Source organism: Haliotis rubra, unplaced genomic scaffold, assembly GCF_003918875.1.
Source record: "Haliotis rubra isolate DU_JTF1 unplaced genomic scaffold, ASM391887v1 Scf1881, whole genome shotgun sequence".
Classification (NCBI taxonomy): Eukaryota; Metazoa; Mollusca; class Gastropoda; order Lepetellida; family Haliotidae; genus Haliotis; species Haliotis rubra.
The window spans coordinates 1-19,669 of NW_025765871.1; the positions used below are offsets into that span (position 1 = coordinate 1).

Genomic DNA, 19,669 nt, shown 5'->3' on the forward strand with positions numbered 1-19,669 from the left:
AAAAGGCTAAAATATACATCAGTATCTGTATCTATCAGTGTCAAACAACAAATAATAATTAAATAGTGCCAGACAGTTGGAAAGTGTCGCAAACCCATCTTAAGGTCGTAGTATGGAATAGCATCACACATTTTGACACACGCTCATATTTGGTAATCAATCGAGAAGACAATCAGAGTCAATTGGGATTCAAACCCTCGATGACCAGGCCCTGGTTCGGCCACAGCTATTCCCTGTGTACTGAATGTCAAACCTTCATTTGGAAGCTTGCAATGTATTGTCTTCTCCTTTCAGTTCATTTGTTCCTACCTGCTGTACCCAGTTGCCTGGTTCATGGGTACACAACCAGCTGACTGTCGTCGTGTGGCGGAGCTGGTGGGCGTGAAGACCTTCACGAACGAATTTATCGCCTACTAAATCTCTCCAGGAACTGTTGCAAAACAGACAGACGTTCCTGAACTACACAGAGACCTACGGCTACAAGGACGAGTGGTACTGGGATGACCAAGCTGTTGTTCTTACTCAGTGGAATATGACGCTTAAGAGAGGATTCATGGAGGTTCGTGTTTGCTGCATTATTCCATCTGAAGTTACTTGAGCAAGACACATTGTTGTACGTCGTTCACGTGGAACATGGTTTGCGTATATTTTCTTCTTATTCGAAATAATATAAAATAAAATGTCGTTTATGAGCATGTCCAGTGGACCTATATTTGGAAAATGTGTAAACATCTGAAACCACTGAAAGGTTTTCTACCAAACCCACACCTGAGACAACTTAAATATTGAGTGAGTGAGTCTGGACGAGACAATCCAGTGACCAACAGCATGAGCATCGACCTACGCAACTGAGATACGATGACATGTGTCAACCAATTCAGCAAGCCTGACCACCAGATCCCGTTAGTCGCCTCTTACGACAAGCATGGGTTACTGAAGATCAACTCTTACCCGGATCTTCACGGGTACAATGTAAATAGTTGTTGTTGTACAGCTGTCGGTTCATGCATGTTATCTAATCCTACGTTTTGTTTCATACGTTCCAGGAACGCTCAGAGGTCATATCAACGTATGCATTATGTGGGTTTTCCAACGTCGGGTCGATGGGCATCCTTCTAGGTGCATTATCGGCGCTCGCTCCGTCTCGGAAGAAAGACCTTGCCTCCATAGTCCTCAGGGCAATGATAGCAGGAAATGTCGCATGCTTTTGACAGCATGTATAGCGGGTAAGAAAATATTTTAGTTAGTGAGTGAGTATGGTTTTACAGCGCTTGTAGCAATATTCCAGCAATATCACGGCGGGGGACACCAGAAATGGGCTTCACACATTGTACCCATATGGGGAATCGAACCCTGATCTGGGAGGTGACGAGCGAACGTTTTATCCACCTCACCGCCCCTTTTTAATTTTAGAAAAGTAAACATCATCGCATTTTGCACTGAAGTGTTTCAAATATCATTTGCTAAGCTCTCAGTTTCAATGAATGTCCCTGTTATAGGCACTGACAGCCTTGTGCGTAATTCAATGATTGATTCTCGGCTTGCTTGTACATATGCCGGGGCGGTGGGGTAGTCTAGTGGTTAAAGCGTTGGCTCGTCACGCCGAAGACCCGGGTTCGAATCCCCACATGGGTACAATGAGTGAAGCCCATTTCTGGTGTCCCCCGCCGTGATATTGCTGGAATATTGCTAAAAGCGGCGTAAAACCAAACTCAGTCAGTCAGTCAGTCAGTTGTACATATGCCGACCGCTGCCGTTTCTATTGTCACAATATCGATACGCAATCTACAATAGTAATACGTGTAGAAAATCGAAGCAATACAATAATTAAGGTATGTATGTGATATTTCATCTAATATATTCTCTTTTCAGGTTTGTTTTTCCGAGAATTCTGAGCCACCAGTGAGGAACCATATAATAGTGGGTTCGGCAACCAAGCAACCTTTGAGATCTGCATACTCTATGCACCATCGTACTCGACAAATATGAACAATGGCAGGAAGGATGCATAATACCTGTTTATAATATTCTATACATAACGGATTGGATAATCAGTACAAAGTGGTTCGCTCATATGTTTAGTGTTTTCCAAAATAGGAGTGATTGTATAAATATTTGTTAGTTGAAATATGGATGACAGAGTGCCGACGTAAGTTACGAAACCTACTTAATCGTGAGAGAGGATATCCTGGACCGTAATATATATTACAAATATTTATGATATTGTTTAGAAACTTACATATCAACTTGAAAACCAACCACCACAACTACAAGCTCGGGAATGGTGAAACTTAATTTGATAGGTAGTAAGGCAATAGACTTTTAGTTTTATAACTGTAAACAAATAGCATTTTGGAGACACTGAAAGCAAAAGTTCCAAAGACACGAAAGTTAATGAGAGTATTTTGTTTCCCAATATGACTGATTTCTTTTGATGTCATAGGTTGGTAGGGAAAGTTTATAGGATAAATATAATACAACCTGAGAATAATGTTTTAGAAATGTTTTTACGAAAGCAACAATATATACTTTACCGTGACATGATACACTGACACTCACAAAACGGGCGGTGGGGTAGCCTAGTGGTTAAAGCGTTCGCTCGTCACGCCGAAGACCCGAGTTCGATTCCCCACATGGGTACAATGTGTGAAGCCCATTTCTGGTGTCCCCCGCCGTGATATAGCTGGAATATTGTTAAAAGCGGCGTAAAACTGAACTCACTCACTCACACTCACAAAACCTGTACTCAGGTTTAATTATAACAAAAATTTAATGTTTTTTATGTTTAATAAATTCTGGGCTCAGCTTTGACCATCTTGGACGAATGGCTATGTTTTAAAATGTCTTTTATCCGTGGACCTGCTGTATGGTATTCAGTAATACGCTTCACATGTTTAAACGCATGACAGGGATCTCATACTTTCCCTTTTATGACATTCCACTTTGCATGTATTGTAGCGCCACGCGTTCTATAATGGTTAAACGTGCTATACTTACTCTTATATGTTGCAACATCATCCGCATTGAAAGCATACTTTAGGTTACTCTAGCAATCTGTAGTAAAGACAGTATTACTATTACTAGTATATTTAAATTTTAGGATTATTATTACTATTTTGATGAAACCCACTTTTTGTTGAGAATTCGGTACAACATAGAAAGCATATTGAATCCTGTATGTTGCTATGCCATCCGCGTACTTTAGAACAATTGGGCAGTGGTTGACTGGGGCAGTAACTTGTCATTGAGGAGTGCTGTTTAAGAGGTTTAAATGAAACTGCAGGTTTTCTTATTTATATATTCACAACCATCAAACCTCTCCAAAATCACTCTTTGAAAAGAAAAGTTGGTTGAATGTAAATTAAAGCGTTAACGTTGTTTGAATAACTTGTTTCTGCTCAAAGAAAGCAGGACTGCAAAATCACTTCAGACAGTTAAAATATGTGTAGCGACAAATCCATGTTCATTATCACAAGAAATCATTCCAAATTTGTACGTCAGAGCACCGTATGACCATTGACATTGACTCATTATCTTACTTGACCTTGAATCATAATTATATTTGACCTTGACTCATTATCTTACTTGACCTTGAATCATAATTATATTTGACCTTGAATCATAATCTTACCTGACCTTATATCATACTCATAGTTGACCTTGAATCATAACCCCTGTCCTTTGGTATTTGAATCTTTAGGAAAGTTTGATAACATGAAAAGGCAACCTGTATCTTAAATAATAATTTCAGGAAAATATTCCTTGATAGTCATTTTCGAACTATTTAAATAGGATAAACCACACGAGTTTTAATAATTCTTTTTATACCAGAAAATTTGCTCAAATGTATAATTCCCATCTATTCAGTGTTGCTTATATTTTATGTTGTGCTGCTATTACCATGTTCCATAGACACATATGAACAGGCAGTTGAAGTCATGATCTAGATGGTTATAGCAAAAGCACACTGCCCATGGTAACATGATATGTAACATAAGTTCGTGATGTTTATATGTTTTTATGCATGTTTTATAATAAAACTTTCTGTTAGTGATTGTGTTTGTAGTCTTATCAATCCAACAATATAAAGACGCTATCTCGGTATACTCAGCTAGCGTGCTAACGTTACATCTTCAATACGACATCAAGAGTGTATGTCAGTATTGTTAGTGTGTGAGTTGGATTTTAAGCCGCTTGGAATAGCATTATTCCAGCAATTTCACGGCGGTGGACACCAGAAATGGGCTTCATATATTATACCCATGTGGGGAATCGAACCCGGGCCTTCGGTGTGTCGAGAGAACACTTTGACCACAAGGCTACCCCAGCGCCCCAATATTTTTAGTGAATTCGTAGATTCGTCCAAAAAAAACAGGGCTCTCAGTAGGTCAGCGTCCCGTGTAGGCCACATTTTAGTGTTACTATTTTGTACATTACTCTCAGCAATATTCCAATTATATGGTGTCAGCCTGTACATAGTTATGTTCCTGATAAAACCAGTGGTGGATAACAAGAACATCGTCTCATTACGTCGGGGTAGGAGAGTGCAATCCCAAAACGTAACAATCAAAACTAATTATTCCTACACCAAAGGCACATGGCTTGCTGGGGGTTCGGTTCTTACCCGATATCCTCAAGCAGTACTCGGGATCTACATTCACTGGCACTAGTGATGTGCATGGGCGGACGTCTACCAGGACTTAACTTGAACTCAATACACCGGGTATATCCTGTTTCTTAAGGCGTTGGCTATTGCCGCCGGCTCGGACTGTTACTTACACAAATGGATTTGTTCCCTGCTTGGACATCCGTATGTTTAACGTGCAAACACGCAAGGGCTAAAAATATTTTAAATAAAATGTTTTTCATTTAAAATGTACCTTGTTATGAAAGCTCTTATGTTGTTGTTGATCGAGTAACTTTGCTTCCGAAACACTTTTTTAATAAATGTAGATGCAGAAAGATCCACATCACCCGATAAAGGTATTTTGACATCTCACATGGCATTTACATTTCCACACTGGCGGGGAAAAGTGGGATAAGGACACTTTTATTATTTCACGTTGGAATGAAAATGCAGGGCGGGCGGGGCAACTATTGACTGGCTTCAGAAATCGGTATTACGTTGCCGTTCGTATAATAGTGAGTGAGTTTAGTTTTACGCCGCAATCAGCAATATTCCAGCTATATGGCGGCGGTCTGTAAATAATCGTCTGACAATCCAGTGATCAACAGCATGAGCAATCGGGAACCGATGACATGTGTCAACCAAGTCAGCGAGCCTGACCACCCGATCCCGTTAGTCGCCTCTTATGACAAGCACGAGTTAGTGAAGATCAATATTCTAACCCGGACCTCCACGGGTTCGTTCGTATAATAGTTTATCTATGACTTACTGTTAGTACGGTTTTCATATGTACAGTCAGTTACCAGATTAACAGAACGGCAGTTCAACAGAATAGTGATATATACAGAAGTTGATTCGCATTAATGTAATACCATACGCCGTGTACGTTTACAATCCAGGTTTCTATCTCACAAAGCTGCTTAGCAATACGGTGATCGGAACTCTCATACTACATTTGACCTACGACTCTCACTGCGCTGCGCCCGATTTGTGAAACGCCGCACTGCGCCAAGACTAACGCTTAGTCCCTGAATATATATCATTTTGAATGTAACCAATACACTCATGTAAATTGAAAATGAGCCCCAGTGAATTGTGGGATTATTGGGGAAATCTTGGGAAATCTAGACTTGCTTCATTTAGGGTTTTAACATTGCAAGGAGTAGGGAAAATATTGTGGTTCAGGGACTATGAGACAGACTACCCTGGGGCACGAAGTTTACATTTACGTAACAACACCCTATGACCCAATTGGTGAACAGGAAACGCCAGCGGGAATAATGTCATGTGACGGCAGCCTTGTAGCAATGTTGCTGGGGTCATCAAGTGAGCACAGGCTCCTCTCTGTGTTCTATCATTTCAACACGCATTGTCATTGAATAAGCCCAGCGTTATTGAGAGTTTTCGTCCATTTGTTATTGAAGCGAGTTTATGTACAAAAGGAGCATGTTCGTTGGTATAACACACAAGCTTATTGGTATTAGACGGTGGTATCTTCAACGGGCGAACGATGTAATACAATTCACTCAAAAATCTTTAGAAATGAAAGATCCTTCACAAATTTAGAAATGTCCCTTTCTCAAACAACACCATCGAGTGCAGTGAAAATTTACATGAGGGAAGGTTATTAAGTTTGGTGTATATTGTTAAACATGAATTGCTTTATGATTGGGATGACATGAAGTGCTGTGTGAAACATATACTAACATAAAACGTATACAGTTATGGCGATGAGTGAGTGAGTGAGTGCGTTAGTTTTACGTCGCAATCAGCAATATTCCAGCTATATGGCGGCGGTCTGTAAATAATCGAGTCTGTACAAGACAATCCAGAGATCAACAGCATGAGCATCGATCTGCGCAATTGGGAACCGATGACATGTGTCAACCAAGTCAGCGAGCCTGACCACCCGATCCCGTTAGTCGCCTCTTACGACAAGCATGGGTTCCTGACGATCAATATTCAAGTTATGGCAATGGGTCCCGATGTACACACAACTGATTGTCCATATCATTTAGAAAACTATGTTTGGCGAAATGTGTGTGATTTAACATGAAAAATATGAAATATAAAATAAATTCGTTGTGTGCATCAATCATAAATGTGTCCAAGGGGCGTTTTCCTTCAGGCGGTGTTTACCTATCATCGAGCAGAGTGTTTCACTTATGTCATGTTTTTTCCTGGTATGTAAGAAGACAAGAACAGGGCTGATCATGTTGCGTTCCACACGAATGAGCACAACGCAGCCTGTACAGAGCAGTGCAGGCATTGCTTGCAGCCATGCACCATTGAGGTTAATCGACTCACATGATATGCGTCATTCGTCTCCAAGAAACAACGACACATGTGTGTACCTGTGGAGAGCTCCGTCGGAAAGAGAACTTGATTCCCATTTACAGACGCAGTGAAAAGGACATCCCTTTGTCGGGATGAGTGTTGAGGTGTCTAGAAGCAGCCCTAAAGCTGAAGACGGTACGGCGACAGATGAAGACAACTCTGGTTTCGTGAGACCAAGTTCTGACAGTCTTATGAATGTAAGGCGATTTCACTTATATTGCTGTCATCTATGTCGTTACGAGGTCTGTGTCTGATCATCTACCTGTACGATGTACGTTTCAGTCACGTGGCATACACGCCACTCTACGCGAGGATGGTAACGTAACACAGGATGCACGTGGCGAGGGTGCACAGTTTAGATTTAAGTGGGATGTGGACAAGGTCGGCCAATTCAGGGAGAATTTACTTTCTCCTGATATATTTAGATTGCTGGAAAGCTTTTGTGATAACGTTCTTTCAGATATTTGCAACGCAGTAACATTTCTTACAAATGCAATATGTCAAGCTGCGCAGTGCATGAAACGCAAACATGGCATAAATAGACGAAATTCACAACCTTGGTTTGACAAAGAGTGCACATTTCTAAGACATGAGAAAGACAGACTCTGGGGTGTATTAGCCCTTTTTAACTGTGGTGCATCGCTACGAAAGTATGTACATGCCAGAAACAAGTACAATTATACTTTAAGATCTAACAAAAGAAATTACTACGGATCTGTAAAAGATAAATAACTTACAAATCTGAATAACTCAAAATTGTTCTGGAACACCATGTGCAGGCTTTCTTCATCTAAGAATTTTATTCCCAACATAACAATGGACTCGTGGTATACACATTTCAAAAACATATTTCAACATACGGATACATTTAATGTCAAATTACATTCTATCGATCGATATTGAAGAGAAGATAGATCAAGACAGCCCTAGTATACTTGACGCTCCTATTACAAGAGATGAGATCTGTGCAGCGATAACAACTAAAATCATCCAAGAGTGCTAGGCCTGATCATATCATAGCAGAATTGTTTTTAAGTCCTCACAGGATATTTTAGTTCCCTATATTCAGTTGCTATTCAATGTTCTGTTTGCTCGAGCGTATTTTCCAGAATCGTAGTGTATGGGTCTTATTGTACCTATACATAAAAAGGGGACACTAGTGTAGTTAACAATTACAAGGTATATCAATTACAAGTATCTTCAGCAAGCTGTACATACACATTCTGAATAATAGACTAACATTTTGGTGCTCTTGCTATGAAAAAATCGTTGAATCGCAAGCGGGTTTTCGCAAAGGTTACAGTACTATTGATAACATTTTTATCCTACAGTCCGTTATTTATTGAACGCTATCTCTCAAAAAAGGGAGGTAAAGTGTATGCATGTTTCATAGAAATCGAAGCATGTTGCGTACCAGGAATTCAGCTTCATCCTGAACATGTACAGTTTTTTCTTCTTTTATTTGCTGATGGTGTTTATCTCTGATACAGTGTTTGGTTTACAGAAAAGACTTGATGTCCTAAAGATATTTTGTTCTGAGAATTGTTTGACGGTAAATATGAAAAAAACAAAGGTAATAGTTTTTAAAAAAGGTGGAAGACTGTCGAAGTATCAAAAATATAATGGTGTACAAATAGAATGTGTTTCCTGGTACAAATATCTAGGTATTTTATTCAGCAGGTCATTAGTATGGACCAAACACATAGAAAATGTATGTCTGCAGGCTTAGCAACTGTTATTTGGTATTTTTAGATCACTGTCAATGTTTAAGCCATTACCTTTTCACTTGTTCTTTAAGATTTTCGACACCAACGTTTGTCCCATTTTATTATACGGTGCAGAAATATGGGGATTGAATGTTGTTAACGAAATAGAAGTTATACATGTAGCAGCTTGTAAACGATTTCTAGGAATTAAATCCTCTGTTTCAGCGCATGTTGTGCGAGGCGAATGTCGAAGATATCCATTGTATATTTATACCATCAAAAGGTCTATCAAATATTGGTGTAAAATATTGAAAATGTCAAATGAGCGATATGTAAAGAAATGTTATAACATGCTTGTACAAATGGAAAGTAATGGTTTCAGGAGCTGGGCATCTAGGATAATGCATATATTAGAAGTCTATGGATTTGGATTTGTTTGGCAAGAACAGATGGTTCGAAGTGAAACGCTATTTTTGAAAGAATTTCTTGGTAGACTCAAAGTTTCGTATCAACAGGACTGGCATTCTGCACTAATAAAAGGCACAAAAAACATTTGGATACACGTTGTTTAAACCTATGTTCGGTGTTGAATCTTATATTTTCATAGTTAGCTATTTTAAACATAGACGTGCTCTTGATCAGTTTAGATCGGGTTCTCATGAACTACGAATAGAAACTGGCAGGTATATTGGTGAGGCTAGAAATGACAGATTATGTAAGATCTGTAAATTGCCATATATAGAAGATGAATATCACTTCTTACTTATTAAATATCACGCATTGCGGCGACTGTATATCCCTTTACACTTTTATGAATATCCAACAATCCAAAAATTTAATACGCTTCTGCAATCATCAAATGCAAGCATCTTAAAACATTTATCAGCATATATATATCAAGTTATGTTACTGAGACAGTCTTCATTATAACATATTTTATCACTCTGTAATTCTCAAAGTGTTACCTGGGCCTATGGCCTGTATTACTTTTCTGAAATAAACCACCATAAACTACCACTATTCATATAATTGTCATAACTAGTGTGCCTTGTCCGGCCAATGACGTGTTTTGTTGTGAGTGAGTGAGTATGGTTTCACGCCGCATTTAGCAATATTCCAGCATTATCACGGCGGGGACACGAGGAATAAGTTTCAAATGCTGTACCCATGTAGGGAATCGAACCCAGGTCATCAGCGTGACAAGCGAACGCTCTAACTACTAGATTATAGCATGTTTCGCTGGATGGTCGAGGCTAGGCAAACCTCTGCCTTGATATATACACATATATGGAACAAGGTAATGAGCTATTCTTTAAGTAATGGAATTTATAATAATGAGGCTGGGTGGGGGTAAGGGGGGAACTATTACAATGAAATACAACTGCAATGCTGCCTTACAACAGCTGCCACATAACAGGTACAATTCAATTTGGTTATGTTCCCCGACTTCACTCATGTAACCACTCTTGGTCTATTGAGTCATACTCAAATTTAGTTTTTGTACTATTAATATTACTTGATAGTGTCACTACTCTATTCACACTGCTGGTGTTGCGGTTACGCACATGCGCCTGAGCTGAATACATTATGAAATCCAACGTGTGTACAACACAAAGATTGAACTAAAACGTCTCTCTGACGCGCACACACATACACACACCAAACGCAAACACCTTGGCCTATAAACTGTCAAAATACAAAATGTTACACTTGCACCGCCTATCTGCACTCCAGTTAAACACCCGTGAAGGTCCGGGTTAGAATATTGATCTTCAGTAACCCATGATTGGCGTAAGAGGCCACTAACGGGATCGGGTGGTCAGGCTCGCTGACTTGGTTGACACATGTCATCGGTTCCCAATTGCGCAGATCGATGCTCACGCTGTTGATCACAGGATTGTCTTGTCCAGACTCGATTATTTACAGACCGCCGCCATATAGCTGAAATATTGCTGATTGCGGCGTAAATCTAACCTCACTCACTCACTCAGTCTAAACAATGTTGCCAAGGACATAATTTATCATAGTATTATATCCACACATATATAAATTCCATATTGCCCGTCATCGATTTTAATATCCAAATCCATTGTTATTCGAAATCCTAGTTATCTGATGTATTTTTTTATTATTCAGACACCAGAAGAGAGTGCAATGTTGCCTGAAAATAACAACCCTGAATATGATCCCCAAAACCAGATGGATTATGAAATGAATGGTTGTCAAAGGGGCATCACATCGGCACAAGCAAAGGTGGTTACTATTTACGAGGAAAACTCCACACTGATATGGAGAATCATTGCTATTGTTGTGTTTGTGCTATACATGGCATATTTTGCCTATGCTATGTACAGTCAATTTGGAGATGAAGGTTCTATCAGACTTCTGGTTGGGACAGTACTTGCTGTATTACTCATCGTGGTGAATCTGGTGTGGGACTCCATCAAGGCCCCGTTTGAAGCATGTGGAAAGGCGTTAGCAGACACAGACAATGCCAGAAGAATGAAAATAGTCAGATGGTGAGTTCTCCTTGTTATCCAAACTAAAAATAGAACATAAAACAACTGCAATAGCTTATGGAGTAACAATAATATTATAACAATATCAACAGTAATTACCACAACATTATTACATCTTTTTAAACTTCAGCTGGTATACTATTACGACTATAATTAAAATAGCTTTGTTAAACGACTGGGCACCGGGCTACAATCGTGTGATATAACAACATAAAATTTCCATATCTTAGATCATTCCAAAATTGTTACATACCTCGGTATTTGCTTGCATCAGTATAAACCTTAATAGCTGACTAGTTTGCCCAATTACTCTTAACCAGTTACTTGGTTTGCCTACTGAAACTCCGGCCCGTGCTGCTGCTAACTGGAAGTGTTTCGTTTTATCTCCATCAGTGATATTTAAGGTTTTGTGAATTGACCTTCAGCAACCAACACCTGTCGGAAGGGGCGACTAATGTGGGTAATTAGGCTCGTTGGTTTGCTTGGGTATGGCATCGTATCACAGCTGTGTATATATCTAGATGCTCATGATGTAAGTAACTAGATTCCAGACTGCCGTAATATAGCTGGAGTATTGCTGAGTAACAAACAAATGAAGCACACCACTTCGTTTCCTGGCTGTAGCCCAGACTGGGAGAGCTATAACTGGTCATTGTCCCCCAGGTTGGGCGGGTGAAAGGGTTTCCTGTCCGATAGGGTTACAGGTGCCGAATAGTAGCCTGCAGATAGAGGGCAATGTACAAGTAACTCTCCTGTCCTTAAAAATAATGGAGCCGAGGCCCATTATTTTTAAGGAATGGCGAGTTACGAGGATATTACACAACGTAAATTACATACAAAGTATTGGTAATATTTCTGTTATCAATATTAGATGTCAATGTTAAAGCGAAGTCTTACATTTGAAACTGCTACACATCGTTCCATTCCTGAAAAATAATGGAGCCAGCAACAATGGCATGACGTCCCAAATGTAATTTGATATTACCTAAAGCTTGTACATTTGAAGTCCCCCCTCCCCCCGCCCAGCCATAAATTCTGCACAACGGTCAATTATTCAGCCCTACAACCCAGTTTCACTGTTTAAAGACTCTAATTAATCTATCATAAAATTTCAACACTTGTGACTACAAATTTAAGCTTTTAATATTCAATTAATTTTATATCTCCAAACCTGGAGGAATTAAATAAACCTACCTACCTACATGGAACATTACAATGTTTCAGGGTGCTGTATGTGGTGTGCCTAATAGCCATCATCATAATCCTAGTGATTGAGGTGGCGATACCAACTCCCGAGAATCTGATATCCCTCGCAGGTCTGGCTGCCTTCATCCTCTTGTCCTTCATCTTCTCCAGAGACCCTGGAAGGGTAGGTAGCGGATGTTATACACGCTGAATGACATCAAGCTTGAGTCCAAATGAACCCAGAGAGTAATATACAGGTATTTGATGATGTTTCTCTGACTCTTTCAACGCTGTTTTCAGGTTGACTGGCATCCTGTGTTCTGGGGCCTGGCTCTTCAGTTCTTCTTTGCCGCCGTCATCCCTGAGGACAACGTGGGGTTTCAATATCTTCCAATGGCTTGGTGATCAAGTGACAACGTTCCTTACCTACAGTGATGCAGGATCTAAGTTCGTCTTCGATAATACTAGTGCTCACGTCTTTGCATTTGCTGTATGTATCTTGAAATTACTCCAAATAATCCCCTGTCCCGCTTATCTTTGGTATACGCCAACTATTTGTACATGCCCAGTTCCAAAATCATCATTTGCTTGAATACAATATACATGCCCAGTTCCAAATCACCATTTGCTTGATAGCGGCGTTAGCATCTACACCTACACGTCGCGTCTATTGCAACAAAGAATTTGGCTATCTATACGAAAGTGTTCCTCTTCATCATACTAGCTTCTAACCGCCACTTAAAGAAGCAGTTCCAAGAAGACAGCAGTGCCTTCTCTTCAGACCGAGATCCTGCAAGAAGTGTTTTCAGTCTACATGTACACGTACAGGGGAGCGTAGATCAAATTTGAAACAGCATTCTTTCTTCAAGAATTACTGTTCAATATAAATTACTTTTGAGTGTTTCAATGAAATTGGACGGAAGAATGCTCATATTTTTTTTTTAATGTTTGTGAACATGTACAGACGGTAAAGCAGGACAAATTATTATAACATGAAATATTTGTTTTCAGATAATGCCTATGGTCACGTTCTTCAGCTCGTTCATCTCCATCTTGTATTACCTGGGCGTCATGCAAGCTATTGTGAAGGTGTTTGGACGCTTCCTGTCGTTTTGCCTCGCAACGACACCAGCGGAGTCGCTCAACGCTGCAGCCAATATCTTTGTTGGCATGGTAGTGCATTCCTCGTTCTTTCATCTCTGCTCTCGAAAAGCTCCTCTGTAAACAACCATTTTATTTGTATGAAATCACACAAATAGCATAACATGCCTCGATCGTCTCGCAATATCGATTCGGGTAACCTGGACCGGGGTTTACCTGGACTGCCCGTTTAATACAGATGTCTCGAAATTAATAATGTTTATGTATGTAACAATACGATACGAGACAGACAGTACAAGAAGCTTTATTCAACGTCGGGGGTTATAGCATAAAGAACCTATACTATACAGTACATGTATATAACAGTTGCAAAAATATGCAGATCAGCACCGAAATTCAAGGAAATGAAATTCAAGGAAAACAGAGAGCATGGATTAAAGGTGAGGTGAGGTGAAATTGGGTTTTACGTCGTGCTTGAGAATATTTCGCTCGTATGACAACGTGCATGTGTGTGTATGTGTATGTGCGGTTGCTTGTACTAGCCCAGACTGAAGCTGGTTTTATAGTGCTAGCCCACTGAGATACCATGCCGCAGTGAAGCATGAATACTCCACTCAGACGCATTATACTGACTCCGAGCCGACCAGTCCTTGTTGTACCCATTAATGCCGAGCGCCAGGCAGGGACCAACAAGTACCATATTCTAACGTCTTTTGGTATGACGCGGTGCATGGATTAAAGAAAGATGAGGATTGTGTCGTGGCATGTTACAGGTTCACAGCATCACTAATATAACAAAGTAGCATTGCCATACACCGTCTGTCATGTAAGGTACACATACGTGCAAGAACAGAATACAGCATTAATCAATAAATCTTAAAGTTTCACAGTCAGTAAGTGGCAGATGACAAAATTGCGACATCGATTAGACGAAATTGAAGCAGCAGACGAGTGCATTCGAATAACAGCTAAGGCATTCTTGTTTTTCAGGCTGAAGCACCACTTATGATTAAGCCATTTTTGGAAACAATGACAGTTTCTGAGCTCCATGCAGTGATGACAGGAGGATTCGCCACAATTTCAGGTGGTTTGTTAGGAGCTTACATCGGCTTTGGGGTAAGACCATGTTATTCTCTGAAATTCTGTCTACCGCTGAAGATACAATATGGTTGATATTGTATTACTGACATGTTGGCTCAAATTAAGAATTTGTTACGATATACGATACGATGATAATAAAGCATTTTAATTAGAAGAACTTACTTTGTAATGGTATTAAGGTAACAATCGATGATATTTCATTGTTTTTATTTCGAAGATAAGTTATTGGTATTTTATTTAAGTAATGTCACTCACCAATGTTCCTTAGAGGCAGGCGGTGGGATAGCCCGTACATTAAAGGGTTCGCTTGTTACGCCGATGACCCGGGTTCGATTCCCCACGGTACGATCTGTATTATTGCCGGAATATTGCTTAACGCGGCGAATTCATATTCACTCACTCAACCACAATACTCCTTAAGGACTGCAGGAAACAATAGGTTCCCATGCCAGTAACATCATCTGATACTTATCTTATAAGCAAATTTCTAACGCAACTGGATTGAATATAGAAGTCAATTCACAGTAAATTCAAACAGTTGTTGAGCCAGCCAGATTATCTACACTAGTCTTTACTTCAGTGTTAACCCTTTCTTCAGGTTCCTGCCAGCCATTTACTGTCGGCGTCTGTGATGTCGGCACCAGCGGCGTTGGCCATTTCTAAACTGATATGTCCGGAGACTGAAGTGACCACCGCATCGTCGGACGACTTTGGTAAAATGAAGACAGGGTGGGTGTGCATTGGTTGTAGACTGAATTAGAAATTAACAAAAGGAAGTAAATGTAGACTTGAAATGTAGATTGGAAATCAGGAAAATGTAAAAGGCTATCTTTGCCGTTCGCTAACAGTCTACATTAGCATCAAAACAAGTACAGATAGAAAGAAATGGGTTCGTAGTCCCCTCACATTCAACAGTAACCCATGAAATCAAAAAAATGTTGAAATGATGGATTTGCAGTTAGGTTTGTGGTCAACCTACATTCAACGGTACAATCAAAGTATTGTCGCCAGCTGTATTTCCCAATGCATTGCGTATCTTGCTTCATTCCTCTCTGGGGCGGTGGGGTAGCCTAATGGTTAAAGCGTTGGCTCGTCACGCCCAAGACCCGGTCGAGTCCCCACATGGGTACAATGTGTGAAGCCAATTTTTGGTGTCCCCGCCGTGATGTTGCTGGAATATTGCTAAAAGCGGCGTAAAAACCAAACTCAGTCAGTCAGTCAGTCAGTCATTCCCTTCTGCTTATTTACGAGCGCTTCTTCTCTCACTCTTAATCTGGTTGTAATACCAGTAGTACTTGTTCCATGGCGTTGTCATCTTCAAATTTTGCCACTTCATGTGATGCTACGGCCAGGCGGAGTTGTTACCCTCCTCGACCATACATTATCTTTATGTTTTACAGAATAAACGACTTTTAAACAACTACGCCTCAGCCCAATATATCTGTGGCCAGGACCTGCGATAGAAGTATATCCGTAAAATGCGAGAGGATGCGCTTGAGATCGAGAGGAAAATAATATGCTTGCTCTATTCTGTGGCAAATCTGGAATTATGAGCCAGAGTACAAGAAAGCATATCATTAATAATCTGTCAATACATCTCAAATTGGAAAATGTATTGTATCACTCCCTCTGTGTTGTATCAAAAAATCTCTCATTTGTGTACATAGATAATGTATTAAAAAGGCACCTATTTATATTCATGTATATACTAGTACTGTGTATATGCTCCAAGTAACATCAGATACATTGGAAATCTTCGGATGTAAATGCAGGAGGGAATAAAGAAATTCATTCACTCAGAGTGCATTACCTGCCACCTAATTCGGTTGGCAACAATGACCAACATCTGTAAACTGGAAAATACATGTTGGTAGTGAACAATTTATCTTACTGACCATGCCCGAGTGAAATGTAACACACGTCAACTTTCACAACAAGGATAACTTTGTCCAAATACTCATACCAATTACCCACAGTTACATATTGGACTTGAACATATATTTAAAATGTAATTGCTGGCAGGATGGAGTGCCATAGCTACTGGCCAAAGCGCATTTCAGAATATACATGACATTCTGTTACTCTTGTGAATATCGTAATGGTTCAAAACGTGTATACAACAATCCTAGCAGAACTCATGTAGAACACATTTCGTAACTGCCATTAATTAGGTGATTCATTTCACAGGAAAGAAAACAACCTGGTCGAGGCGGCATCAGATGGACCTTCCACATCGATCCGTCTCATCGCCAACATCGTTGTCAACGTCATCGCTTTTCTCGCCATCCTTGCCTTCGTCAATGCCACTCTAATCTGGTTTGGGGACCGAATAGGCGTGGAAGGTTTCACTTTTGAGGTACGACAGACAACGCGTGTCCGTTTGCATCGATTCTATAACAGTTCTGGACCAAATTATACTTAAATAAGAACATGTCAAATATAACCTATCACTTAACCTGTTTTACAGAAGCAGGGTAACCTTGACATGCGAAGTAATTGAATACTGGGGCAACTGTGTTTTAGAGCCTCGCTGTGGAATTGCAGCTTAATGGGTGTGTGGATCTTGTTTTACGACCCTAATAGCAATATTCCAGCAATATCACGGCGGGGGGACACCAGAAATTGGCGATAGCATTAACCACGTGTTCAGTATTTGGAAGTGCATTTTTATTAGAATTTTACAGCGCTTTGGTCAATAGCGTCAGTTTAACGTGGGAAATGAATAGTAAAATGATGAAGGGATTATTGACGACCTCGAGTATGGATATCATTTACAGTCTGGACAGATTTGGGAATTCAAACCAAGGGTCATGATACGTCGTGTAAGGGAAGGTATATACATATATGCACTATAAAACGCTGAACGCCATATCCGTGACGTATGTGAATATTTATCTTCCGCAATGCGTTTTGCGAGGGGTATTATTGTGGACTCCGTCTGTCCGTCCGTCCTTCCGTCCTTCCGTGCAAAAGTCTTTTCCGGAGCAGAATATACAAACCGTTCAGTATTTTTACAGCAAACTTTGCACACAGATAGGTCTGGTGGTCAACCGGTGCCTTTTGGTAGTTTTTTCGATTTCTGAATAAAATAGTTTTTGCGTTTCCATGGGTACTTTGACTTTGACTGAAATTGGCGGTAGTGCTCTTTTCCGGAGCAGAACTTAAAAACCGTTCAATGTTTCTTCATTAAACTTGGAAAGAAGATAGGTCTGTTGGTGAACCGGTGCCTTTTGGTAGTTTTTCGGATTTCTGAATAAAATAGTTTTTGCGTTTCCATGACTTTGAGTGAAATTGCTGTTGGTGCTCTTTTCCGGAGCAGAACTTTAAAATATTTCAATACTCTCCTTCCACTTTGAGGGTATTTAAGAACATAGTGACATCAAAGGTACAGAGGTACATCAAACCATGGGAGCACTCAGCCAGTCTATTGTTGATACAAGTTTGCTAGTATATGTATAGATTACATATATATGTTTTTGTTAGGTCAGTGTGAAGAACAATGTACCATTTGACATAGTCATAACTAGATGACATATTCATGAAGAGTATTATACCATTGCGGGGTATATTGATGACTTTGTCTTCTTGTCTTCTTTGTATTGTTCTCCAAGTGGCTTGAAATGAGTTTGTCTCCTTCCAGTTCATTTGTTCCTACCTGCTGTACCCAGTTGTCTTGTTCATGGGTACACAACCAGCTGACTGTCGTCGTGTGGCGGAGCTGGTGGGCGTGAAGACCTTCACGAACGAGTTCATCGCCTACAGATCTCTCCAGGAACTGTTGCAAAACAGACAGACGTTCCTGAACTACACAGAGACCTACGGCTACAAGGACGAGTGGTACTGGGATGACCAAGCTGCTGTTCTTACTCAGTGGAATATGACGCTTAAGAGAGGGTTCATGGAGGTTCGTGTTTGCTGCATTATTCCATCTGAAGTTACTTGAGCAAGACACATTGTTGTACGTTGTTCACATGGAACATGATTTGTGTTGCGGATATTTTATTCTAATGCAAAATAATATAAAATATTATAATATTGTTCTTACTCATTGTAATATAACGCTTAAGAGAGGATTCGAGCTTGAAGGTCCGGGTTAGAATTGATCTTCAGTAACCAAATGCATGTCGTAAGCGGCAACTAACAGGATCGGGTGGTCAGGCTCGCTGACTGGGTTGGCACATGCCATCGTATCCCAATCGTATCGATGTTCATGCTGTTGATCACTGGATTGTCTGGTCCAGACTCGATTATTTACAGACCGCCGCCATGTAGCTGGAATATTGCTGAGTGCGGCGTAATTCTTAGCTCACTCACTCACTAAGAGAGGATTCATGGAAGTTAGTGTTTACAAAAGGAACGTATTTGCTTTTCATCACATCCTATTGTCCCGCTTATTCTGTTGAAACACCATGTTACGCTTAAACAATATTACACCAAGCCCACTCAAAAAGAGGATGTCAATGGTTGGTTTCATGTGTGTTATTTTCGGAGTAACATCAACATACATGTAATGCTCCATTTTGCGTCTTACGTTCCAGGAACGCTCGGAGGTGATATCAACGTATGCATTGTGCGGGTTTTCGAACTTCGGCTCGATAGGCATCACTTTGGGGGGATTGTCGGCGCTTGCTCCGCCTCGGAAGAAAGATCTTTCTGCTGTCGTTTTCCGGGCAATGATAGCAGGGAATATTGCATGTTTTATCACAGCATGTATAGCGGGTATGTACATGCCGTTATTTAAATGAATGCACATTTTATATTTCTGAAAAAGAAATATATACAATTCATATATCTGTAGCTATCGTGTTTATGACATCGTTTACTTATGTTATTCTCAGTAGCATGAAATGATTCCATTGGTGACTTATATTTTGTTACATGTTTCAGGTTTGTTCTACAAAGAATTCTAATACTGTCCTTGGGATGATATGTTTTCCATCAGCTGACATACACTGCAATCAAAGAAATCATAGAAAATGTCACAGGGTTGTCTTGACAACGTATTATGATCTGCTTCTGTGTAAAAGTCTTTTCAAGTGTGTTGACCATCATCATGTTTACTCAAAGGTAGACGAAACACATGAACCAAAGCG

At 40.1% G+C, this 19,669-nt stretch overlaps 1 long non-coding RNA gene and 1 pseudogene across 1 annotated transcript; both read left to right on the forward strand.

The window, feature by feature from the left end:
* The first annotated feature begins 422 nt into the window (after positions 1 to 422).
* Positions 423 to 2,570, forward strand: LOC124274155. The gene is made up of 3 exons (XR_006897874.1): positions 423 to 559; positions 1,047 to 1,226; positions 1,873 to 2,570. It is a non-coding gene; the product is annotated as an uncharacterized LOC124274155 (long non-coding RNA).
* A 4,351-nt stretch (positions 2,571 to 6,921) lies between these two features.
* On the forward strand, positions 6,922 to 19,541 carry LOC124274152 (annotated as a pseudogene).
* Positions 19,542 to 19,669: the final 128 nt, after the last annotated feature.